The sequence below is a fragment of the Chiloscyllium plagiosum genome, chromosome 29 (genome assembly GCF_004010195.1).
Source record: "Chiloscyllium plagiosum isolate BGI_BamShark_2017 chromosome 29, ASM401019v2, whole genome shotgun sequence".
NCBI classification, from domain to species: Eukaryota; Metazoa; Chordata; class Chondrichthyes; order Orectolobiformes; family Hemiscylliidae; genus Chiloscyllium; species Chiloscyllium plagiosum.
Genome location: NC_057738.1, coordinates 27,543,367 through 27,570,929, shown reverse-complemented (window position 1 = coordinate 27,570,929; position 27,563 = coordinate 27,543,367). Strand labels below are relative to the sequence as shown.

The following is a 27,563-nucleotide window of genomic DNA, read 5'->3' as shown; positions in this document are numbered from 1 at the left end:
AGAGTAGGGCTGCTCCCATAGTGTTCAGGCCAAACGTTACCCTTAACCAACCTCTCTGAAATAGATTATCTGGTTCATTTATCATTGCATCACTGTCCTGTGTTCATGGTGCAGTTGTGTTCCTGCATTAAAATGTCACCTAAAATTCAAAAGTACATCAGTGGCTGCAAACCGGTTTAGGACATCCTGACGGCTTTATAGACATATATTGTTTTTCTCTTACATAGTATTTTTCAATTAGGAAGGGAGACGACTCTAGAGAAAAGATCTTTTAAAGTTCTGACACCAATGCAGGTATAGTTCACGGGGCTTTCCTATTTGGTTGAACTTGGTTTAACATAATTGCTTCAGGAGATGTGAGCTAAGCTATTTTCTGAATCCACTGCCTCTTCCTACTCCCACTGCGTTATTAACTCTGCGAGATGAAAGTTTGGATCAGTTGTTTTCCTTGGCAGGCTCAAGGCAGTGATGGAGGTGGGCAAGAAGTGATAGCGGTTGAAGGCCTGACACAGTTCTTTGAGATATTGGCTCTGCCCTCCGCTTGGCTGTTTGCCCTCTCATTCCTCACCCTCCAACGCCCATTCCATGTCTAATTATATCCAACATGCCTCTTCTATCTTTTACGCCACTTCCTTACCATTTCCATTAACCCCTTGTACTCCATGACTTGTGCATAATCACTGTCCAAGCATCTACTATGTCAAGAACCAATGAGTCGTTTGCAAGTCATTGAAATGCTGCTGGGACTAACAACCCAAGCAAAGACATTGAAAATCTACTTCACTAAAAGATACACTCAGCTTACAACTTCACTGAAGTCTCAATCAACCATAATGATTAATAATAATCAACTTAATATTCAGTCAACTTACAAACCTTGTGGTTTCCATCATCATGTTAAGTGTGCACCAGCTCATGAATTGTGAGGATTTACGACACAACAAAAATGGCAGCTGGTGGGAATTATTAGGGAAATTCAGATGTGTTGTCCTGCTGACTTGCACATTGTGCCTCCTAACTTGATTTGCTGTGAACCAGGAAATGAAAATTCAGCCTACAGTCACCATCACTAACTACTCTGAAATTGGGATCAGACACATATGAGACCGAAACTGCAAGATAGCAGGTCTATTGACATTCAGATTAAGTTGGGTAATTAAAAACCAAATCTAGTTTGTGGCTTTTGTAATGCAAAGGAACATTATGGATTCTCCAATTTGTGGTACATCCCAGTGCAGAAGCGACATGGTTACCCTGGCATTGTGTCTTTGCCAGGCGTTGGTGTACTCATGCCAATCTATGAAACTCCTCAGTAAACCTCAACAGAAAGGAAAATGAATCATTCAAATTTCTTTCTTCTGTTGCCTCCAAATATTGAAGTGATTGCGGGAGAAGATGGAGTAAGGTGAGTACTGAAGTTGATGATTATGTTTGCCGCCTCTCTCCAAGGCTGATGAGTAAAAAATCCTAAGAGAATGCACCTTTATCATCCTACATTATGCTTTTATTAGGTGTATATACGTGACATCTTTCTACAGTTACTTCTGTTCTTTAATCATCTTCCCCGCTGTCTCAACTTGATGCCAATTAAGTCTCTCTTTTGTTGCTTCTGGTTGCTACAATACCGCTTACATTCTCTTCGTTCCAGAGTGATACCTATTGGGAAGCTCGTTCATCTCTGCACATGATTTTACCTTATAATACTTTCTGTTACCTGCAGCAGGATTTTCATGCCTTGATAGTGGGATGAGTATGGAATTGGGTAGAAGGGCTTTCTCCTGGAAGTTCGATCAAGGTCATCAGGGCTATCGGCTTTCATGATCAGGGTAACTAATTATTAATTTCAAAACTCATTGATAATACCAAATTTGAAGGAGTAGAAAACTCTCAAAGTGATTCAAATTGGTCAATCTAGAAATGATGTTTGAGCATGCAAGGTTTCATGCCCACGTATGGCAGACAATAGCATTACATCAGACATTGCGTTTCTGCTTATCTGCTCTTTAGAAATGCTGGACCAGAACTGCATGGATTTTAAAAATATTCTGCAGTCTTGCAGAGTGTAATCAAACAAAGGATCGCCACAATGGCAATTGGATCCACATAAAAATATTTGAAAAAGGAGACAACTGGCAGATGGAATTTAATGCATAAAAGGTTGACATGATGTATTTTGGTTAAAAAAAAAGATAGTGAGAGGTAGAGTATGTCCAATGGCACAGATCTACAGAATTTGCAGGACATAGAAAGCTAGGGATTCATGTGAATAGATCCTTAAAAATTGTAGGTCATATTCAGAAAGCAGTTAGCAAAAGAAAAGAGACTATGGACTTCTTAAGTAGATGTAATAAATGTATAAAAAAACAAGAAGTCGGCTGAATCTTTTGAAATTTAGGTTAGATCATAACTAGCTTATTATATTCAGGTCTGGTGCATCTGTTGAGAGGCAATGGCTTTGTAGTATAATTGCTGGTCTGTTAATCCAGAAGCCCAGGTAATGGTTTAGGGATTTGGCTTTGAATCCCACCATGGGAGATGGAATTTGAATTCAATAAAAATCTGGAATTACAAGTCTGATGATGAGTATGAATCCATTTCTGATTGTCATGGAAAAACCCAACTGGTTCACTAATGCCCTTTAGAGAGGGGAAACTGCCGGTCTTACTTGGTCTGGTCTACATGTGATTCCAGACCCACAGCAATGTCGTTCACTCTTCACTGTTTTCTGGACAATTAGGGATGGGCAATCAATGCTGACCTGGTTAGCCACAGTCTCATCCTTTGGACAAATGGGAAAAAAAAGGATAGATAACATTTTGGGTTCAGTGACTCTTCAGAACTGAATTCAGTGAGGAAAAGGTTGGGGTGTGTTTTATATACACACATATATATGCTGAATTTGGGGTAGGTTTGGCAAGGGGAGAAGGAATAAATGATAGGTGGAATGGACCCCAGAGAGAGAGAGAGAACGACAGTTGGACAGACAGCATCTCCTGATGATTTATGCCAGTTTCAGAATGACCAGTTTGTGGGCTTCAGCTGTCTCTTTTTTTCACCATGGACATGCAATCCCTTTACACATCCACCCCCCCATCAGGATAGTCTCAAGGCTCTTTGCTTCTTCCTGAAAAAAGACCTGAACTTTTCCCATCAACCATCACCTTCCTTTGCCTTGCTCAGCCTGTCCTCACTTTGAACAAGTTCGCCTTTAACTCCTCCCACTTTCTTCAGATCAAAGGAGTGGCCAAGGATAGCTGCAAGGGCCCTAGTTATGCCTGTCCCTTTTGTGGGTATGTGGAACACTCCTTGTTGCAGTCCTACTCTGGTCCCCATGCACAACTCTTTGCTCTGGTAAATTGATGACATCATCAGTACTATTTCCTTCTCTTGTCCAGATTTGGGAAAGTTTATCAATTTCACTTCCAATTTCCACCCTTCTCTCACCTTCACTTGGTCTATCATTGACTCCTGACCTCCCTTCTTTGACATCTCTGTTTCCATTTCTGAGGATGCGGTGACCACCCATATCCACTACAAACTCACCAACTCCCACAGTTACCTCGACTATACATCCTCACACCCTGCTGCCAGGAAAGACTCTGTTCCATTCTCCCAGCTCCTCCATCACTGCTACATCTGTTCTGGTGATCCAACTTCCACATGGGAGCCTCTAAAATATCCACTTCCTTCCTCAACCAAGGATTCCCCACCACTGTAGATGACAGGGTCCTCAGTCGTATCCGACCCATCTCCCGCACTTTGGTCTTCAACAATTCTGTATCCTTCCACAGCTGCAATAGGGTTTCCCTGGTCCACACTTAGCAACCTATCAGCATCTATATCCAAAGGGTCATTACCCACCATTTCTGACATCTCTAGTGGATGCGAGCCCTCCGCAAATTTTTTCCCTTTCCATCCCTTGTCAGCCTTTGGCAGGGATCGTTACCTCAGGGAAACCTTGGTCTATTCCTTATCCACTCCCAACACTCCCTCATACCCCAATGACACCTTCCCATATAATCGTAGAATGTGCAACACATGCCTTGTTACTTCCTCCCTCTTCACTATGCAAGGTCCCATACCCATCTTCTAGTCTGAAGTCTCCGATCATTTACACTTAATGGGATGACAAGCCTGACTTCTGATCACTAATTGGCCAATTTTGGGTTAAACATTGCCAGGTAACCATTTTTCATACAACATTGAGGTCCTAACCCAAACTTCAAAATCCTTTCCTTGGTATTTCTCTGTGCTTAAAACATCATCGTGATTCTTTTTCGTTGCTAATCGATTAGATCTTAAACATTTACTTCCTCCTCCTTTTTATGCTTGTATCAAAGAGTTTGGGTTCAAGGACAACAGGTGGAAGAGAAATTAAAGTCCAAAACTGTCTGTTTTCAGAATTACGCTTCTTTAGAACTCTATTAATTGCTTATTAAGACAAACTGCTACAAAACATGGTAACCTGAGATACAACAGGCTCTAAGTTTACAGTTACAATGTTGAAATATTATTCTCCACATGTACTTCTCCCTTCAAATCTACTTTCAATTCAATCCAACTCATTGCACCCATTCTAATTAACTCCACTCATACTGTGCTATTCGTGCCCTATTGAGAGCAGCTCTATTTCTTCATTGTTAGATTGTTTCAGGCTCCTAAACTCCTTCCACAAGACCCCCAAAAATATACAGTGGCATCAGTGTGTACCATCCACATGGTGCAAAATGGTGTCAAGATGAATTACCTAAAATATTCATAGTGCCATCAGTGTGTACCATCTATGAGGTGCAAAGTAGCATCAGTGTGTATCATTCACAAGATGCATAGTAACATCAATTTGTACCATCTACAAGGTGATAGCGCTATCTGCATCTACCATCTGTAAGGTGCACAATGATATCATTGTGTACCACCCACAATGTGGAGTGGCATTAGTACATACCATCCATAAAGTTACCTTGACAGTGGTAAGAGAGACAAGGTCAGTAAATGCATAGTGCACCATCACCTGTAAATTACCCACCAAGACATACAGCATCCTCTTTTGGAAGTATACCACTCTTTCTTCAGTATCACTGTGTGAAAATCTAGAAACTAATTTCTTAACAGTGCTATGGGTGAGCCTGCCCACATAGCCAGCAGCAGTTCAAGATGATTCATGTTATGGACTGGCCAGAGACCCTCTAAATATTTTAAGAAGGTAGCCCAGACCCTTACTTTTATTTTTTTAAAGGCAGATGTGAAGTGGATATTCCAGGAGTGATGCAGTTGGTCAAACCATTCGGCTTAAAGCAGAACAGATTTTATTTACACACTATAGTTGAAACACAGACAAAAGTAAACAGAATTTAGAATAACTTAACTATTTGAGAACTCAACTGATTCGAAATCACAACTTAATTAAGGAATTGTTCCAATCTCTGCAACATCCCATAAACATACCCCTTGGCAAAAGGTAAATTCAAACACAGGTTTTTCCAGGCAGGAGAGGTTTCAGAGAGAAAGTTCAGGCAAGAAACATTTGTTGAAGCATGGAATCTCTTTTCACTGTAGCTGCTTCTCCAGGACACCAGCAGTTTCTAATTGACTGCGAAAACAAACCAAACTAGAAAAAAATATCCTGAACTGAGAGAACTGACAACTCTTCTGCCATTGCTTAAAGTAGACATTTCCAAACATATCAGCACCTCTGCCTTTACGAACCCTCTTGGAAAAAAAAGGACAACATAACCTTGTTAAAGGGGCAGCATCATCACACTCACCATTATCCACTGAAGAGCAACTAGAGATGGGAAAGAATTGTTTGCCTAGCCAACAATCCTCGCACCCGACAGACTAACTAGTGAAAAAAAAAAGAGGTCATTCTTTGTCTAGTGAAAATGGAAAATGTCTTGACTTTACTAATATGAAAAGAAAGTAAAAGGAGAGAAAGTAAAGCAATCTTTGTTAAAAAAAAACATGACTGTAAGCAATATATAGTGTAATATAATAGGTGAGAGAATGGAAACAAAAGAATGGGAGAGAGAGAGCGTTAACTACATCAGTGATACATTTTATCCCGTAACTGTGAGAGACTAAAATTGCCTGAAAAAGCTGAAGTTGGTGAACACCCTAACAGATATTCCTTCTGGACAGTTTTTGTGGAGTGACTGGAATATCGTGGCAAATGTAAGGCATTATTGTTATGACAGAGAGGGAAATGTATCTAGAGGCAATGTCTCTTAAGAGGCTAAACTGACTTGTTTATTTTAGAAAATATTGCTGATGATAAGTGATGTGCTGCATTGCACCAATGTACAGAATCATGCTTTGTCAATAGGTGAATGTTTTAGATTTTTGCAACCAAATTCACTCTCAAACTCCACAGCAATTCAATTTCCACTACATTGGCTGAAATATTCTTTTGGAAGAATGTTGCAAGCACATTCGATTCTACTGGGTAGCCTCATCAAAGTGAGACATTTGGAAGAACATTACTTGTGTTTCTGGTCATGGAGTTGTTTTCTAATGGGTTTCAAACATTTGTTATTTCCTTTATAAGATTACATAGCATTAATGGCACCTAAATAGGTTCTTTGGACCAACCAATACATGCTGAATTTATGCTCTATTGAACATCCTCTCCTTTTTCTCATCTGAATTTTCTCTGCTAACCTTTATTCCCTTATCCCTCAAATGCTTGTTTAGTTTCTCATTAAATGCATCCATTCAAATTGTTTCAATGACTGCCTGTGCAGTGAGTTCTCTCTGTCCTTTGGTCAAGAAAATAGTCTGTATTGCCTCCTGAATTCCTTGTTGGCTATCTTATGTGATAGCCTCTAGTTATGGACAGCAGACAGCTGGAAACATCATCACCTGCAATTTCTTCTCCAAGTCACACACCATCCTGACTTGGAATTAAATTGCTACTTCTCCAAAGTCAATGGAACAAAATCCTGAACATCTCTCCCTAAGAACACCATGGATACATCTGCATCAGCACTTCAAGAAAATGGCTTACCGCCTCTTGTTCATGGGCAATTAAGGATTTGAAATAATTGCTGTTCTCTTCCCAAGAATGAAAAATAAATATTCCTTTGTAATATGTAGAGTGGGGTATTAATGCTATGATTATTCCTTCCCTCCTCCTAGATGGTTGATGTTAAGAATGAAATTTGAAACGTTTCTAATCAATGTAATCCAAAAACTGACGTGAAGCCTTTTACTTTTAATCGTTGTGTAAGAGAAGTGTCAACTCAAGGTGAACACAGTGCTGGAAATATGAGTAATGCCAAAAATCAATCATACCTTCTTAAAGCATGTACTTGTTTTTTTCAAAATAACGTCTCAAGTTATCAATCCGTTGCTTATGTGAAATATTTATTAGTTACTGAACAAGCTCGATGTATCCTGACTAGGAGCTTATTACACAAGTTGCACAGATTCTTGAAAATGCTCAGCAGGGAAACTGTTGTAAATCTTGTAAACTTACATTCATGTTGCAAAACATCCAGTATTTTCTCAGCAGGTTACACTGGATGGCGATGATTGAAAATAAACAAAATAATCATCTGCAAGATTCTGTTTCTTCATTCTAATCGACATTTATGAAACCCAATTAATTGGTTATTATCATATGTTTCTTTATGAGAGCTTGCTGTGTATAGATTGGCATTACTTTTCTGACACAATAATAGTGATCATTCTTCATAAGTATTTGATTGCCTGTATAGTGTTTTGGAACATGCTGAAATCATGAAAATGGCAAAGGAATGCCATCCTTCCTTTTTCTTCAGTATAATTGCATTTAATTTTTCAAAATATGGACAATGTTGCAAATTACTCTTAGTTACCTTGAGAAGTTGGTCGTGTACTATCTTGAACCACTAACTGTTTGATACAAGTTCTGCTTTTCACTGAAATCATGGCTGATTCTTAACTGCAGATCCATATCAGTTAATAGCCATTTCTAACAAAAAGCTAACAATGTTAATTTTGACATTTTCAATTGAGCTAGCCTCAAGTGATTTGGGAGAGAGAATCCTGACTTGCATTGCCCTTTGTGTGAAGCACATTTTTCTGATCTAATTCCTTGAATACTCCAGATCAAATTATAAGTCATGCCCTCTTGTTCAGGACAGTTTAATAGACAGTCAAGCATCAATCACAACAGTATAAGGGTCTGGATTCACATATAGGTCAGATGAGGTGGGGACATCAGATTTCATTCCATTAAGAATATTCAAGGATCAGTTACATTTGAGGAACATCCATTGACTTTGTGGTCAGTTTTATTGATACTAACCTTTGATGCTGAATGTTTCCTCAGAAGATTAAATGACTGGTGTATGAATTTATGATAGGGTGCAGTTTTCATGGGAATTGAGGATTTGGATGGCATAGAGTATGTGATAGTGTATCATATGCAGAGTCTGTTGGGAGATGATTAAATGAATGGGTAAAGTCTGAAAGCAGTTTAAAATGATGTACTCATTTTATGATTTCTAATTTATTTTCCAACATGTGCTCGAAGTCCCTTCAGCCCTATAGAAGGTCTATTCATACAGTTGGGCCATTTATGCGATGGATGACAACTGTGTGATTTCTTGGTTTACCAGAAGGAAAGTTTTAAAGGTTATTACATCTTAATGGGTAAGCATGCTGAAAATTAAAGCCAGCCATTCCCAGTATTGGCATAAAAGTTAAAGACTTTACAAAGTGTTCCCAATCTATCTGACTTTCAGTCATAGCGTGGTAGAAATGACTGATCATGGTTCCTTATTTAGCAAAAATGATGATTTACTAGAAATAAATAGAATAGGTCTCCATGCGATAGGAAGTATGTTATTAAACTTGAAAGTGTTCAGAACAGATTTACAAGGATGTTGCAGGTACTGGTGGCTTTGAGCTATAGGGAGAGGCTGAATAGGCTGGGGCTATTTTCCATGGAGCGTTGGAGGCTGAGGTGTGACCTTATTGAGGGGTATGTATTGGGTAAATAGACAAGGTCTTTTAACTAGGGTAGAGCAGTCCAAAATTAGGGGGCATAGGTTTAATGTGAGAGAGGAAAGATTTAAAAGGGATCTAAGGGGCAACTTTTTCACGCAGAGGGTGGTACGAGTATAAAATAAACTGCTAGTGGAAGTCGTGGAAGTGGGTACAATTACAACATTTAAAAGGAATTTACAACATCATATTTGGATGGCATAGAGTATCATATGCAGGATCTGTTGGGAGATGATAGGTTTGAAGGATATGTGCCAAATGTTGGCAAATGGGGCTCGACTAATTTAGGATATAAAAACAACAAAAAAAATTTACAGCCCAGGAACAGGTCCTTCGGCCCTCCAAGCCTGAGCCGAAACCGATATCTGGTCAGCATGGACGAGTGGGACCTACGGGTCAGTTTTTGTGCTATACATCTATATGACTGTATGACTCTAGCTACAGAGCAACAATTATGAACCAATAATATATAATGCTATTAGTTAAAATTCTAAAATCCCACTTGATACACACACACATAAAGAGAAACAGATGGAGGAATAGATGTTATGGGGAAGAGAAAGACTCGGAAGGAGGTTCAGTGATTGTTGTTAGTAGTATTTGCTAAGATAAATCTTGTGCTCATCACAATACTGCTTCTCAATCTTCCTTCTCTGGATGCTTTCACTTGTTTGTGGCATGCACAAGATAACTGGGGCACACTCGTAAAGGTCTCTGACTTATTAATGAAAAGTTACAGCATACACCAGCCGCTGAAGGAAGAATTAGCTAGTTTTCTTCAGGCATAAAGTGCATTATCATTGTAGAAAAGAGACAACTCCTCAGTTAACAGAGTCCTGATGGCTTCTCACCATCTTGTTCACTGTCCCAAGCTGGTCCAGATACCCGGGAGCCAATCACATAGTTGTCAGCAGGCAGAAGATCTTTTGTCATCGATAAATGGTCACTTGTCTACAGATCAATCAGCTACTTGATGCTGGCTGAATCTCAATTTTGTATGCAGCTCATCTGCAAACCATCTGCTACAGCTGGAATCAGCAGCTGTGTAAATACCACTTCCAATGAGTATATGTCAGGCTACTTACTTTCAAAATAACGTTGCAAACCATCAACAACACCTGGTTTTTAAAACATCTCTTTCCCATTTCAGCCCACATTCAAAAATAACAGCTGTAGCTATACGAGTGCTGACAGTTCGATGCTGCCATGATGGACATGGTCATGGTGCGGAAATGTCAAAGAAGGAAAGGATGACCACCAGCAGGAATCTGGATGTTCTGGTGGAGGTTTTGGTACACAGGAGAGTTTTCCTTTTTCCTCAGAACTGGTAGAGGAGGCCGCAGCATTGGACCCTGCAAGACTGGGCTGAGGTTGCCTCCCAGGTCAATGCAGTCTCCATGGTGTGGAGAAATAGCCATTGGTGCTGCAGGAAGGTCAATGGGAAGTGTGACACTCTTCTCTCTGTTTCCTCATGCTCAGTTTTATCTCTGCTACTGCATCCACCTCCCAGCAAAGCTCATGCTTCATCATGTATTCAACATTCTCCCTCACTCACTCTCATCACCACCTCCCCCTCGCTCCCCCAGCAGCACTAACCCTGATTTGCCTATTCACTTGCCCTCGGAAGTTCAAGCCCACAAGAATCCTCTTAGCTCTTGCAAGAAATCCTAATGTTGTCTAGGTCCTGGAATGTTTGGACTTATTCAGTATCTGAAGAATTGGCAATTGTGCTAAACATTGTGAAATCACCAGCAACCATCTCAAGTTCTGACATTATGATGGAGGGCAGGTCATTGATAAAGCAGCTGAAAATGATTATGTCTGGGAAAAAGTCCTGAGGAGCACAGATGTCCTGGAGCTGAAATGTTTTACCTCAAACAAACATAGCTATCTTCCATTATGCTAGATACTCCAGCAATGACACTGAAGTCTTGTGCTTCAGAACAAATTGTGTTCCTACTGAATTGTTCCAGTACAGTTGCAATGTTGTCATCTACCCAGCAATGTACAGAGTCGAAGTGAATCTGGCTACCCTTGACATCAAGGCAGCATTTAATCAAGTTTGACTTCAATGAGCCCTGTTAAAACTGGAATTAATTGGAATCAAAATCAATTGGAATCAAGGGTAGAGCTCTCCACTGACTGGAATCATGTATAGCATGATGGAAGAAAACCATGGTTGTTTGAGGTAAAACATCTCAGCTTCAGGACATCTCTGCATGAGTTCCTCAGGAGTTTTTCCCAGAAACTATCATTTTCAACTGCTCTATGAATGACCTGGCCTCCATCATAATGTGAGATGTTTGCTGGTGATTTCACAATGTTTAGCATAATTCTCAACTCTTCAGATACCGAAGAAGTCTAAATGCACCAAGACCTAGACAACATTCAGATTTGGTCTGATAAGTGACAAAGAACATTTATGCCACACAAGTGCCAGGCAATGACCATCTCTGCCCATTAATCATCACCTTTGACATTACCATCACTGAATACCCCAGTATCAACATTCTGGCCTAGCTATTGACCAGAAACTAAAACTGAGCTGGAATAGCCATATAAATACAATGGCTACAAGAGCAGGTCAGAGGTTGGGAATTCTGTGTTGAGTAACTCACCTCCTGCTTCCTCAAATCGAAGAGTTACAATGTGATGGAATACTGCCCCTTTGCCTGGATGAATGCACTTCCAAGAACAGTCAAGAAGCCACTATTTGCTGAACATCCAAATCTTTATCCGTTTCTCATCCACATGTCTTCAATTCCTTACTCAAACTCAATTTCTAATATAAGAACAGTCAGGAACTCTTTCAGCCTAGTTTCAATGTTAGCTGTCTGTGCTGACTTATTTAACTTCGGATCTGCTTCCTGAGCCTCAATTAAAGAAGACATAGCAAACGCTTTGTTTGAATTATCCTCCTTATCCTTAAATGAAGTTTCAGTTACCCTAATATCTGTATTATACCCTAGTGATGAACTTTGTTTATCAATTGCTCTGATCATTACATGCAATGGACAAATATCCAGAACCTGCATTTGCAAATGTTCCATCCTTTTAGTCTCACTTGAACTTTCTGTGAATACAGACAAATCTAAAACTTATACTCCTGCCAAAATGCTCCCCAGTGGCAGGTTACCTCTTCCCAGAGATAGTTTATCAACTTCCTTGACCAGCACTAGTCCAAGTAGCAAAACACATTGAAACTGGATACTGGAACCAGAATATTACTTCCCACTTATTGAATTTACTTTCACTTTGTTTTTAATGAACTGTCCAGAGACTAGATCACCTCCTCCAAAAAAAAAGATTTTGAGTGGCCCCCACTGCCCTTAGAGCAGTTATGGGCTTTATTGATCCATTTGGATCCATTTGGAGAAAAAGGATCCCTTTAGACAAAAACTCATCACATCTCTCATCTACAGTATCTTAGTCATGTTTACCTCTTGTCACTTGGTTGTAATCAAAGCTATGATATTATCTGTGGAATTCTCCTCTTGATATTCCTATTTGAATGCATTCATATGGACATCAACAATATCCATTAGGTTCCATAAATCATAGAATCCTAACAGCTCAGATAGTGGCCAGTCAGCCCACTGAGTCTCCACCGACCCTCGAAAGAGCATCCAACCCAGACGAGGGCTTGCATCAGCAAGTTTACATTTAGTGTAAGCACACATTTCACCAATCATCTCAGCCAGGCCTGCAGGGGCCAACCTGACATCCCAGTCACTGCCCATTTCAATTCCCCTTCCCAGTCCCCTTTCGACATGATCATCCTTGACTGCTTCCATTGCCACAATGAACCACAGCGCAAACTGGAGGAACAACACCTCACCTTCTGCCTGGAGATCTCAACATTGAGTTCTCCAATTTCAAATAACCTCCCTTCCCATCCTTTGACTGCCTTCCCAGCCCCTTCCTCTCCCTTCCAATCCTCTGACCGACCCTTCCTTTCAGCTATCAATCAGATTCATTCCTCCCATCGACCAACCAGGCTGTACCCTCTACCTTTCTTCACCTATCACTACCTCAGCACTTTGCCTCTCTCCCCACCCCAGACCCTCCCACACCCCTCCCTTTATCTGCAGCTCCCCTTACCCCTAACCCCCAGTCCTGAAGAAAGGTTACACACAAAACATTGCTATCTCCACCTCCTGATGCTGCCTGGCTTGCTCTGTTCTTCCAGCCACCTGCTTATCTACTTTGGATTCCAGCATCTGCATTTTTTTTGACTCTAATGGTCTGGCTTCAGTGTTCATAAATCTAACAGCCCTTGACTTTGCTTCTATAGCTGTGGTTCCTGTTTGTGATGGTGACGATTTGCTGTGGATGATCAGTGCTCTTTTGTTCCTTCTATCCTTCCCAGCCAGGTCCATTGCACCATATGTTAAAAGGTTCTCTCTTTACTCACAAGGAATTGTATTTTGATGCACTCAGTAGTAGATGATGAACCTCTAGTGAGTAATAACAGGAAAAGACACATGCCTTAACCAGACAGTTTACTGCGTAATGGCATTAAGTATAAGTTACATTGGCTGGTTAGTTATGATTATTATGAATTTCAGGAAATAGGAATGACATATCTGACAGCATTGGGAACTTGAAATTGACTACTCGATTTGGTACACAGGACTTTCAGAACTGGTACCTTATACAACATCTGTAATCAACTAGTTAATCAAACCTCACACTGTTTACCAGATTTCCCTGCGCGGTAATGTCAGATTCCCCAACCCAAACCACCTTCACTCCCCATTCAAGAGTCAAGATGGTGGCAGAGCAGCAGCTCGGTGCATTGGCTCCTTAGCCCAGAGATCACCTACTCAGATCACTTTTCACTTTACTTTTCATTGTCTGCTTTTTAAAAATGTTTCCATTTATCATTGTTACCTCTCTTAGTGTCTTCAGTGAAAGGCATCTTCTCCTGGTCTGGGCCTAGTGATGAGGAGGCTTCCAGCCTACTTGGTGGTCTCGGCCCAGTGACAACCCGGCATGGTGGCCTCATTCCAGAGAGGTGGTCTCAGCTTAGCATGGCAGTCTTCAGTTTTGGTAGTCTTGGCATGGCATGGTGGTCTCCAGGCTTGGTGGTCTCAGCTTGGCATGGTGGTCGCCATGTTTGGTGGTCTTTGCTTAGCATGGTGATCTCCAGGTTTGGTATTCTCAGCCTTGCATGGTGGTCTCTAGATTTGGTAGTCTCAGCTTGGCATGGTGTTCTGTAGGTTTGGTCTCAGCTTGGCATGGTGGTCGCCCTGTTTGGCGGTCTTTGCTTAGCATTGCGGTCTCCAGGTTTGGTGATCTCAGCTTGGCATGGTGGTCGCCCTGTTTGGCGGTCTTTGCTTAGCATTGCGGTCTCCAGGTTTGGTGATCTCAGCTTGGCATGGTAGCCTCCAGGTTTGGTGATCTCAGCTTGGCATTGCAGCCTCCAGGTTTGCTGGTCTTGGCTTGGTATGGTTCTCTCCAGATTTGTTGGTTTTAGCTTGGCATGGCGGCCTCCAGGTTTGATAGTCTCAGCTCGGCTTGGTGGTCTCCTACTGGCATTGAGGTCTTCTTCAATGGTGGCTTCCAGGCTTTCCAATAGCCTGGCATGGTGTCTTGTCCTTGTGCAGTGGTCTCCTCATCCTGGAGGGAACAATCTTGGTCTGGTAGGGAGTGTTCTTCAGCAGTGTCTTCCAGGCATTCCAGCATCTGTTGATTTAATCGGCTTTCCCTAAACTAAAATTGATCTGAGATGAGCATTGCTTTAATTCTTATTTCTTTTTCTTCCTATCTGTGACATTGCCATTAATGCAGGCATTGAGGTATGGCAACTTATGAAACTTTTTACTATTTTTGTAAAAGTGACAATAAATTTGCTATGCTATTCTACTTATGGATTTGAATTCCCTAATTGCACAACAGTTAAGTTGGTTGACTGTAGCATTCATTTTGCCAAAGCTGGGGTTTGTGCATGATGTGACCAAGAAATGAAAATTTCCTAACATGGTCCTATTAAAAAACAAGCAGTGACTTCCAAGTAGGACAATTTAATCTGATTTTGCTCTATATTTTTGGCTTTAGAAATTGCAAGGGATAAAAATCAAGCAAAATTAGAATAAATATCTTATATATATTTATTACTGCTCTTATCATATCCTTGGTTTGAGCAATAATTGGATGCTTTTGAGATTTGTCAAGTGACAAGTTCTTGACTCTCGTGTTATCCCAAAACCATAGAACAAGCTGCTTTTTGGCTTAACAGAAAATCAAGATGACATTCCTCTCAATGCTAATGAGATCTGAACATACCTTTCTCATTGTATTGATTTAGCCTATTGTCTTGTGATTGCAGTAGTTATCTTGTTACAATCAGCATTTTGTCACTTTTTAACATTCAATCCTATGAGCACCGATTTAATTCAGAAGCGCAATTGCCAGACAGACTAGAGAGACAGAAAGATAGACAATAGACAATAGACAATAGGTGCAGGAGTAGGCCATTCAGCCCTTCGAGCCTGCACCGCCATTCAATATAAGATGGTCTGACGTCAGAAGCTGTGGAGCTTGATATTATATCATGTCGCTGCATCTTTTGGCAAAAACTTTCTATTTCCAGTGAAAACATTTGATTGTCAATTATCCTTTTGTGTGATTTTAAACATGAGGAGGCTGATGGATTGTGGAAAAAGCTTTCAAAGTCTTAAGCTTAACCTGTTGTTCTGCTGTATGAGCAGTGCACGCGGGTATACACACAGAGAAACATGCACAGTGAAACACACACGCACATATACACACACCCCAAAACCACAGAAACACACACACACACATGCGCACACACATACATGCACACTCACACACGCGCGCGCGCATACACACAGAGAAACACACACAAACACACACGCACACACACAGAAACACACACACATATACACACAGAAGCGCACACATACTCGCACACACACACGCGCACATATACACACATCCCAAAACCACAGAAACACACACATGCGCACACATACATGCACACACACACAGAAACATACGCATGCACGCGCACCCGCATACACACACAGAGAATCACACACAGAAACACACACACATATACACACAGAGAAGTGCACACACGCACGCACACACGTGCACACACACACGCTCGCTCGCACACACCACCACCACCACCACCATAGCAATGTTCGATTTTGAAGACCAAAGACCGCTGTCAACACTATCATAATGATAAAATATTACAGTGAAGTTTAGGATTAGATCTAACTTTCTCCAGACATTAAAACTGTATTGCTTTTGAGTTGTGTACATGTTCAAAGGAACTTACAGCAGACTTGTTAAAAGATCTGAAAAATGTGATTTAAATGTTAACCTTACATGTTAATTTAATCTGGGTTCACACCCACAGTTATGTACTCACTGAGTTCTTGTACTCTTCATATTTGGAAGACGAGGTAAAAACAATGACTGCAGATGCTGGAAACCAGATTCTGCATTAGTAGTACTGGAAGAGCACAGCAATTCAGGCAGCATCCAAGGAGCAGTGAAATCGACGTTTCGGGCAAAAGCTCTTCATCAGGAATAAAGGCAGAGAGCCTGAAGCGTGGAGAGATAAGCTAGAGGAGGGTGGGGGTGGGGAGAAAGTAGCATAGAGTACAATAAGTGAGTGGGGGAGGGGATGAAGGTGATAGGTCAGGGAGGAGAGGGTGGAGTGGATAGGTTGAAAAGGAGATAGGCAGGTAGGACAAGTCCGGACAAGTCATGGGGACAGTGCTGAGCTGGAAGTTTGGAACTAGGGTGAGGTGAGGGAAGGGGAAATGAGGAAACTGTTGAAGTCCACAATGATGCCCTGGGGTTGAAGACTTATCACATCTCTACCTCTTTTTCCCATTGTGATGAAAGGTTATTGATTTGAAACATTAAGTTGAGCTACACTCACTCAGTGTGGGTTGCTTTGAGTTTTGAGGAATTTTCACTGCAAGATCTAGTAAGTGTCTTGCCATATCTTACCAAACTTACTTCATAAACTATCTGCCCTGTCCCTAACATTCCCTCTTTCTTCTATGTCCAGCCCTATCTTACTTGATACTGTTCTGAGAACAATTTGCCACTCATCAGATATCCACTGAAAGACTGGCATCCTTTGCAATTATGCCATCCTTAAAAGGCTGCTGTGCACACAATGTGAAGCCACCCTGCCCAGTCAAGGACCTGTCCAAATGATGTCGGAGAAGGAGAAGAAAGCACCATGACTCTCCAACAGGTATTTTGCCGTCCTGGTTGAAGGAGTGTTTCAAAGGGAGAAGAGTCTTTTCCCCCAGGACTGACAGAAGCACTTACTGTGTTGACGCAGCTTGGTCTGAGGTCATCACTGGGTCAATGCTATCTTCGCTGTGCAGAGGGAAGGTCAGCAGTGCCATAAGAAGCTCAGTAATGTTCTCCACTCTGCTGGGGTACATGCCATATCCCTCTCTCTACTAACTTACACTCACTCTCCTTCTGCTACCACAGTCACCCCCAAACAAAGCTCATGCTCTGATGCTCTCATTATTGCTTGCAATATCCTCCTTCACTCACTCATACCCCTCAGTCCCAGGGAAGAAGATCATTACTTCAGATGCCCCTTCCTTACAAGAAGATACCCATCCAGATGAGAGATACACACCGATGTTCACAGGCCTGCTATTTTCAGCATTTATGTCCCCTCTATTGTCCACTTAATTGACTTTTCATTGGTTAGTTAAGATTTTACTTGACTATTTTCAGTCATCATTTTTGACTTTGCACCTGCAATGTAACATCTAGAATCAGCAGAAACCTCTCATGGTCCTTCTTGTTTTAAATATTTTTCTTGTTTTAAATATTATTATGGGCATTTGAGGACATGTTGCTGATGACCATCAGTATTATATCGCCATCTTCTGCCCTAGGTCCCTGTACTAGTTCTGTGCTATCAGACTTTTGGAAAGCCATGTTGGAAATCCACCAACACCAATTCCCTTCCCTCAGTGGCAATTCCATTCCACTTTTGGTCAATGCTTCAGATTTTATAACCATCATTCTCTACTCTGATATAAGCATTTGACTCAATGTCATCTACTTTGGAATGACCACTGTAATGTTGACTGCCTTCACGCCCATCACAATCCATCCGCTACTGAAATTTATCCTTGCATTTGTCACTTTCATTTTCTACTGGTCCAATATTTTCCTGACCAGTCCTCCATCCTTCACCCTCTACAGGCACATTGTAACTCTTTCAAAGTTTTGCTGCTTTTACCTTATTTTAACCCCATTTACTCTTCGCCCATGAACTCACTGCCTATTATTGCTTTCCAGTCTTCCATTTAAAAATCTTCATCCTTCTGTTTAAATTTGTTCATGACCGCATTCTTCCATATTTCTGTTACTTCATCTAGTCCTATAAATTGCTGCTGTCTTCTTCCCAACTGAAGCCCCAACAGTTCTGTGTTTTTCAAACTTTGGCTCCATTGCATCTCTAACTCCGTATATATTCCATCAATACCTTCTATAAATTCAGTGACGAGGGTCCCATATTCTGGAATTCACTCTGTCCTGTCCATTTTCAACTCTTCCTTTTATGACTGTCTATTATTATTGAATCCCTATAGTGTAGACCATTCAGCCCATTGAGTCCACATCAGAACCTCAAAGTGTATCCCACCCAGACCCACTCCCTTTCCCATATCCTGGTAACCCTGCATTTCCCATGACTAATCCACTTAAGCCTGAACATCTTTGGACTGTTGGAGGGAACCTGGAGTACCCAGAGGAAACCCTCACCATTACAGCAAGAATGTGCAAACTCCACACAGTCGCCCGACGCTGGTGTTAAAACTGGGACCCTGGTGCTGTGAGGCAGCTGTGCGAACCACTGAACCACTGTGCCATCCTATTAATCACCCTTCTTTTGGTGTGTTTAAATGTTGTTGATCCCCATCTCCAAACCTTTCACTATTTCCTCCTTTAGCTTAGGGTCTGATTTTCACCCTGTGAAGCCTCTTGGGATGTTTCTCGATGTATAATTGCAAATTTTGCATCTTATCCTGATACCAGTTTAGCTCAGACTTCTATTTAATGAAATCTACATAATCATAATGTAATAATATCAAGGTATATTTATTTCTTCCAACCATCTTTCCATCTATCTATCTCTGTCTTTCTATCCATCTATTGTTGCATCTATTTATCTTTCCAAGCTCACAAAAATTCACTGAAGACTGAATAAAGCTATTTATAGCCCAATAACATACTGGATTGTGTTTCCTGAAAGCAACTCACCTTGGGCTTCATCTGACCTAAATAAACCACTCAGGATAATTTGTGTTTTATGAAGTAGTCTCTACTGAGTAATTCCATCCCCAATCACCCTGTATACAATGCAATTTACCCATTTTAGTTGGGTTATGTCAATATTAATAGGATGTAATCAGGCCCCTAGTTTTTCAATATAGGGGTGGAATTGTATGCAGTAAACCCAGAAGAAAACTCAATTGACTGATTAAATATGTCCTTCTGGCTATTGCACTTCCAAGACTTGCATAACACAATCCCAAATCGCTTATTTAAAGATACAATACAAATGAAATTTGGAGGGGTCGGGAGGAGTTTAGCAATAATTTGTGAAGAGTAGGGCTGACACATAGATTCAGTAACACTTCCCTTGAATTTTTGCCGTTATATGCAAGTGGCCACATTGACTTGATTTCAATAGGGAGTGAAATATGATCTCGTCATAATAATTGCAATCTTCCCGGCTTAGCATTACTCAACCCTGCCTTTTAATGTCTTCATGCGTGCAGCAAGAATTGTTGGATGCCTCAGAGGAAGTGAAAACTTTTGTAGGGTGCTTTATCATACACTTCATCTGAGTCATGCTCCAGCTCATACACTCACACCTTGAATGAGCACTAGCAGCCATATAAAAGGGTCTGTCTTGCGGGGTCCACTCCTTGTTGTATTGGATGTAAAAGGATCTGCAAATGTAGATTGATTGTAATAAGCACAACCCCTTATGGTTATTTCACAAGGGACTTGGACAGAGTAATGAAAGAGCTTATAGCAGATGGACCTGGGGCTAGTCTGCTCTGTATAGTCTCTGTAATAGTTCATGTAATCTATGTAAATAACTGCAGTGATGCAATAAACATCATATTGTTCACTCAAAGAAGACTGTTCTAGTTAGACCAGAAAGCTGGATATTTTAATCTAAAAAGATCACTTCAGACATGTAGCAACCCACACATAACAGGCTCAAGCAGACTTAGATTCTGTGGTCTCTGGGCTCAGGAGGGAACCATGCGAAAACATGTTCCATTGAACATAGGCAAGCAGTGTGTAATGTACTGGTAGGCCTCAAAAACAGAAATCGCTGAATAAGCTCAGCAGGTCTGGCAGCATCTGTGGAGAGAAATCAGAGTTAATGTTTCAGGTCAAGTGTCCCTTCCTCAGAACTGATGGTGCTCAGAATGTCTGAGGAAGCGTCACTCGACCAGAAACTTTAACTCTGATTTCTCTCCACAGTTGCTGCCAGACCTGCTGAGCTAATCCAGCAGTTTGTGTTTTTGTCTCTGATTTACAGCATTCATGGTTCTTTTGGTTTGTATTTAGTACTGACAGGCCATCCTGTCACAATTTCTTGAAGAACTGAGGAGACCAGCTCAAACATGAGAACGATGGTGTTTCCAGCCATTAGGGGAAAGTGTTCTTCGTGTTACGGACAGGCCAGTGTCATGAAACATCAAATACCTCAATCAGAAGTGTCTATACTGTGGTTGTAAGTCTCTTTGAAAGTTGTAAATGTCAGTGCATCACCAATCTTAAGGAGATTGGTCAATGCCTTGGATTAGGCTTTGCAGCTCTCCGCTGGTTTACATCAAAGTGCCTTCCAGCAACAAGGAGACATGTAGTCAGACCCCGAGAAGGATGATGATGATGATGATGTAGATTACACTCAGAGTGCTTCTGTTTCTTACTCATTACCCACCATTGTCACATTCACCTTGCAGACAGGTCGTTAAGTATTCACTGGTACTTCAGAGACAAGCAAGAGAAGACACACACTGCCTTGCCTCTAACGCCCAGGTCAACCCTTAAGTTAGTGCAGATGGAACAATGTCTGGCAGGGGAACACAGAGGGTGTGAACCATGAACACCAAAACAGTAAACCTCAGAAGAAAAGCTACAGTTCAAGGATTGTTTTTGCGTTTTGGGAAACAATTTTGTAGTTGACCTTGTACCCCTCCTCACCAGGTTTTCTTTGCTGCAAATGTCCTCACAATTCTAATGAGCAATAATTAATGTCAGGCATGGGTCAGGCGATAGCATCCTCTCCTCTTGAATCAAAGGATTATGGATTTCAGTTTAAATCATGAGACTTAGACCCAAGATTTCGACTGACACCACTGAGGGAAATGATGCACTGTTGACAGTGCCACCTTCTAGATGAGACACTGAACTGATGTGCTACCTGCCATCTCAAGTGGAGGCAAAGATTCCTTGGTACTACTTTGAAGAAGGTGGAGTTATAGAGTCATAGAGATGTACAGCACAGAAACAAACCCTTCAGTCCAACCTGTCCACGCCGATCAGATATCCCAACCCAATCTAGTCCCACCTGCCAGCACCCGGCCCATATCCCTCCAAATCCTTCCTATTCATATACCCATCCAAATGCCTTTTAAATGTTGCAATTGTACCAGCCTCCACCATTTCCTCTGGCAGCTAATTCCACACACGTACCACTCACTGCATGAAAAAGTTGCCGCTTAGCTCTCTTTTATATCTTTCTCCTCTCACCCTAAGCCTATGCCCTCCAGTTCTGGACTCCTCCACCCCAAAGAAAAGACTTTGTCTATTTATCCTATCCATGCCCCTCATGATTTTATAAACCTATACAAGGTCACCCCCTTAGCCCCCGACGCTCCCGGGAAAACAGCACCAGCCTATTCAACCTCTCCCATAGCTCAAATCCTCCAACCCTGGCAACATCCTTGTAAATCTTTTCTGAACCCTTTCAAGTTTCACAACATCTTTCCGATAGGAAGGAGACCAGAATTGCACACAATATTCCAACAGTGGCCTAACCAATGTCCTGTACAGCCACAACATGACCTCCCCAACTCCTGTACTCAATACTCTGATCAATAAAGGAAAGCATACCAAACGCCTTCTTCACTCTCCTATCTACCTGCGACTCCCCTTTCAAGGAGATATGAACCTGCACTCTCTTTGTTCAGCAACACTCCCTAGGACCTTAACATTAAGTGTATAACTCCTGCTCAGATTTGCTTTCCCAAAATGCAGCAGCTTACATTTATATAAATTAAACTCCATCTGCCACTTCTCAGCCCATTGGCCCAACTGATCAAGATCCTGTTGTAATCTGAGGTAACCTTCTTCGCTGTCCACTACACCTTCAATTTTGGTATCATCTGCAAACTTACTAACTGTGCCTCTTATGCTCAAATCCAAATCATTTATATAAATTATGAAAAGTAGTGGACCCAGCACCGATCCTTGTGGCACCCCACTGGTCACAGGTCTCCAGTCTGATAAACAACCCTCCACCATCATCCTCAGTCTTCTACCTCTGAGCCAGTTCTGTATCCAAATAGCTAGTTCTTCCTGTATTCCATTTGATCTAACCTTGCTAACCAGTCTCCTGGGGGAACCTTGTTGAACACCTTACTGAAGTCCACATTTACCACTCTGCCCTCATCAATCCTCTTTGTTACTTCTTCAAAAAACTCAGTGAAGTTTGTGAGACATGATTTCCCATGCACAAAGCCATGTTGACTATCCCTAATCTGTCCTTGTCTTTCCAAATACATGCACATCCTGTCCCTCAGGATTCCCTCCAATGACTTGCCCACCACCGAAGTCAGGCTTACTAATGTATACTTCCCCGGTTTGTCCTTACCATCCTTCTTAAACAGTGGCACAATGTTAGCCAACCTCCAGTCTTCCGGCACCTCACCTGTGACTATCAATGATACAAATATCTCAGCAAGTTACCCAGCAATCACTTCTCTAGCTTCCCACAGAGTTCTAGGGTACACCTGATCAGGTCCTGGGGATGTCTCCCCTTTTATGTGTTTCAATACATCCAGCACTTCCTCCTCTGTAATATGGACATTTTTCAAGATGTCACTGTCTATTTCCCTACAGTCTATATCTTCCCTGTCCTTTTCCACAATAAATACTGATGCAAAATACTCGTTTAATATCTCCCCCATTTTCTGCGGCTCCACACAAGGGCTGCCTTGCTGATCTTTGAGAGCCCTATTCTGTCCCGAGTTAACCTTCTGTCCGTAATGTATTTGTAAAAACCATTTGGATTCTCCTTAACTCTATTTGCCAAAGCTAGCTCATGTCCCTTTTCTGCCCTCCTGATTTCACTCTTAAGTATACTCCTACTGCCTTTATACTCTTCTAAGGATTCACTCGATCTATCCTTATTTTTCTTAACCAAACCCTCAATTTCTTCAGTCAACCAGCATTCCCTATACTCACCAGTCTTTCCTTTCACCCTAACTGGAATTTACTTTCTCTGGGCTCTCATTATCTCAGTTGTTAAACATTTATCCCTCAGCCACATCACTGAAGTAGATTACATAGCCGGAACTCTGCAGTTGGTGGGAGCTAGCTATCTACAAATGTACTGCCATGTGTCCCTGGGTATTACAACAATGGCTGCACCTCAAAAGATTTAATTGGATGAACAATGGTTTAAAATTGTTAAACAAATGCATCTTTTCTTTCTTTCAAAGATGGAAATGTCAGTTGTTTGCTTAGAAAGAGAATGGAGGCCAATTATAACATCCCCACACAGACTGATCATTTATGCAGGATTATATTCTATAGTTCAGACCAACTTCATACAATAAATTTATGTTGCTGCTGCCCCTGGTTGCCACATGAATAGTGTCCTTCATCCTCCCTAGGGTGACACAGCAGAAATATTGCATCCCCATTACTACTTGAATCTTGTTAAATTGCGCTAGTGTCACGCTCCAAGAATCTAATGCTTTAAAATGGCGACACTAATGTAATACAATCTACGCTAATGTTTTATGCATATAGGTCTTTCTGTTCCTTCTGGCTCTGTCCCAAACCCTTAGGATTTTTATCATTACACGTCTCTTCAACTTTTGAGCATTACAATTGAACAATGCTTAAGCACATTTTCATGCTGAGGATGTGGAATGATCTTTGAAATGTGTAGATTAAGGAATAAAAGGATTCTCTTCTTCCATAGCTATAGATGCACCTGTCACTTTACAGTTGTTAATGAGGCAAGAGTCTGCACACAGTTACAATGGATTTTAACTCTGTAACTGTCGTGCAAAATCATCAACTTACATACTGCACCTTCTAGTTCTTGCTTTTTAAATTATCATTACTCCCTGATTCCCAGTTGTTTCCAAAACTAAACCCACAGCAATATATATGTTTTTGATTATAATGCCTTCATTTGTTACTTGTATTTCTCTCATTCTGTCCAAGATCTTTTGCTTTCATTTCTCCCTGTCTTTGCTTTCTTGTGCTTTCTGAAAATGATCAGCCTCTTATCTTGCTACTCCAGAATAGAAGGAGATTTAGACTGTCTAATCTGTCCTTCATTAGATCATACCGGAGCTATTCTTGAACTTAGTTTAGTTTCATTGATCTGTGACCTTTGATATTTTTAATCAAAACAAAGCTATCAATCCCAATCTCCTCTCATGTTAATCATTACCACTCTGTCTGTAGCCAGCAATCTCCATATCTGTGGATCCGAGTCACTAATCAAGTCCAAAAGAATATTCCATTTTAATGCAGCTATTGGAGTTATATAAACTTGAAGGAGAGATTGCCTGATACAGTCTCATAGAGAAAGCTGGTGGCTGGAGGTACAATCCAAAATCCAAAGATTAATAGGATTCACAGTATCTCAATTAGGTATGGGCACCCTTTTGAAGACGATAAAGAAAGAAACCAATTGCATTTATCCAGAGCCATTTCATGATTTCAAAGTGCTTTATGGACAATTAAGTACTTCTGAAATGTAGTTACCGAACGAATGTGATGTAACCGAATGAATGAAGGATTTTATTGTCTCATGAATTTTACAGTAAGAATACAATAAAATACAGTGAAAAGCTTTCATTGGCCACCACAGTTTGGTGCCATTTTGAATCATTTAAGAATAAGGAAAAGAAAGAAAGGTAAAGCTGAAAAAGAGTCCATCAGTCCTGAACCAGCTCATCGTCGACTATGCCTGCACCACCATCCCTCGTCCACCACCTCACCACCATCTACACTGGATCCAACCAATGTTGAAGTCGCCCCACCTCATTTGCCATCTTCCACTGGGCTGACTCTCCTCTGTCACTGCCTCTCTGCTGCCTGTGCCAAACCCAACCAACATCGGAGTCACATCTCTCGCCCCCGGGCCCTCCTAATTTATGCCACTGTGTTGACCTTCCGCCAATGCTTTGCTGCCACCAGCGCTGGACCCAACAAGCAATGATCTCGCCAATCCTCAAGCTCCATCTTTCACCGCTTTGCGAAAACCCCCATGCGACTGAAAAAGTCACCAATCCATGCATCAAACCCACACTAAGGAGTACAAAGAGTGCCCAATAATGTCTCTGGGCTTTTGTTTTCCCCAAGTCTGAGTTTTGTTGAGTTTTCTGGAAGGATTTTTGCTCTGAGGCCCATTGCGACCTCTCACCCTTTCTTAACAAACTCGTCAAGATAACCGTCTACCAGGCCCCTAGGGCATCCCTAACGTCCAATTCTGGCCCCATCTCACCACGCGCTGTTCCCAGAACAACTTACTACTCAGTGGATATCTGCTCCTGTGAGAGCCAGGATTCTCTCCTTGCATCCTTGCCATGTTTAAAAAGGCTGCTGGGATCCTGGGTTGTTGACAGAGAGAGTCTGCCCATACCAGAGAAGGGGAAGATGGCATTGTGATTCTCTGACAGGGAGCTGGATGTTCTGCCGAGGGAGTGCTGCAAAAAAGGCTCCCTCTACTCCCAGGACTGACAGAGGAGGCCATGCCAGCAGAACTTGACAGCCTGGTATCAGACCACCACTGGGCCTATGCCATTTACAAGGCATGGAGGAATAGCCAGGTTAGTAAATTAAGTCTCTGATGGCCAACACCACAGAGTCTTCTGTCTGCGACCTCACACTCATTACTGGGCTATTGCACCCACCTCCCAGCAAAGCATACACTCTGCCACTTTCAGTATTGCCTGTGATATCAATCACTCTTACCCCCATTCCTCCTAGTCTCTCATACTCCTGACTCTGCATGGCCTCTATGCTGCCTCCTTGGAAAACCTCTCCACATTTTGTTAAACCACCCATACCAGCACTAACAGCTGTACCACCATGTCTCCCTCTCAATCCCTCCCTTTCTCTCATCACAGGAGAAGTCAACTCTTACCAGGGCAGAGCAATTGCGTATGAGTGGATGGGAGTCTGACATTATGTTCCTAACCCCGCCTCAAGGAGAGAATCCTGGCTCTCACAGGAGAAGAGAGAGACTGCTTTTGTGGGAATCCTGAAACATTAATTTCCTGCAAACTGTGTAAGTATCATTCTTAATTCCAATGCAACTCTCATAGTAACCCTGCGGTCAGTCTCTTTCATTGCATGCCACTTATAACTATTGGTCATGATGCCTTCTACCTCTTGTATCTTGTATGTAACAGCCAGCATGTTGACCACCATGCTGCACAGAAATGTTGCCCCACCCAGAACCTCTGAGGATAACACTAACGAAGTCTCCAAGGAAGCAACTTCAAGGCTGCGTTTTGCAGTAACCCACATTCACTCAGACACGGACATCTCAGTGGGAACATCGAGAAAGTTGGGAGTGCAAGCTGGTGAGTATGATAATGCCACAGGGTGGCCGAGGAAGAAATATCCAGTCTCAGGCACTTGGAGATGTGCTGGAGACCAAGCACCTGCTCAGCTCCAGGCAGAAGAAGACTCTGTGGTGTTGGCCATCAGAGACTTAATTCACATGAACAGTAACAGCAGGCAGCTCTGTGGGACACAATAACCCTCATTGCCTGGAAGCTGCATCAATGCAGCATGTCATATGATTGCAACATGTCACTGGACAGGTTGGCAGTTGCCATGGACACAGTCCCAGCACCCTCAGGGTCTGCCAGAGAGGAGCATGCAAACCTATACTCCATTGTCTCAGCCATTGGCCCTCAGGATCGGGCTGTGGATGGGGAACCTGACGCACAAGGCAGTTGGCTTTTCCTCTCAAAGGGACAGGGCAGTTCCAGGGCGCACCCAGAGAAGGAACTACACACAGTCCCAATCAGAAGTCTCCACTTAGGACACTCTGGTGTCCCTCCATCAATCCTTGGATGGTCACACAAAGGAGGGTTCACTTGACTTTGTCAAGAGGAACCTCAACATGTCTGGCCCATCCAGACAAATCCCTGGGGTCACCCAATCAAGCCTCCAGGGCCAACAAGTACACTACCAAGCACAGTCCCTCCACCCCCAGCTGGGGTAACAGAAACTCAACTAAGAGCTGTTGGGAGGAAGAGGAG

General features: G+C 41.9%; 1 long non-coding RNA gene across 1 annotated transcript in view; it reads left to right on the top strand.

The window, feature by feature from the left end:
* Window positions 1-27,563, top strand: part of LOC122564294 — a 67,443-nt gene that overhangs the window by 27,131 nt on the left and 12,749 nt on the right. The window contains exons 2-3 of the long non-coding RNA XR_006315863.1: window positions 26,418-26,578; window positions 26,703-26,876. This is a non-coding gene — a long non-coding RNA (uncharacterized LOC122564294). The remainder of the gene's footprint in view (window positions 1-26,417; window positions 26,579-26,702; window positions 26,877-27,563) is intronic.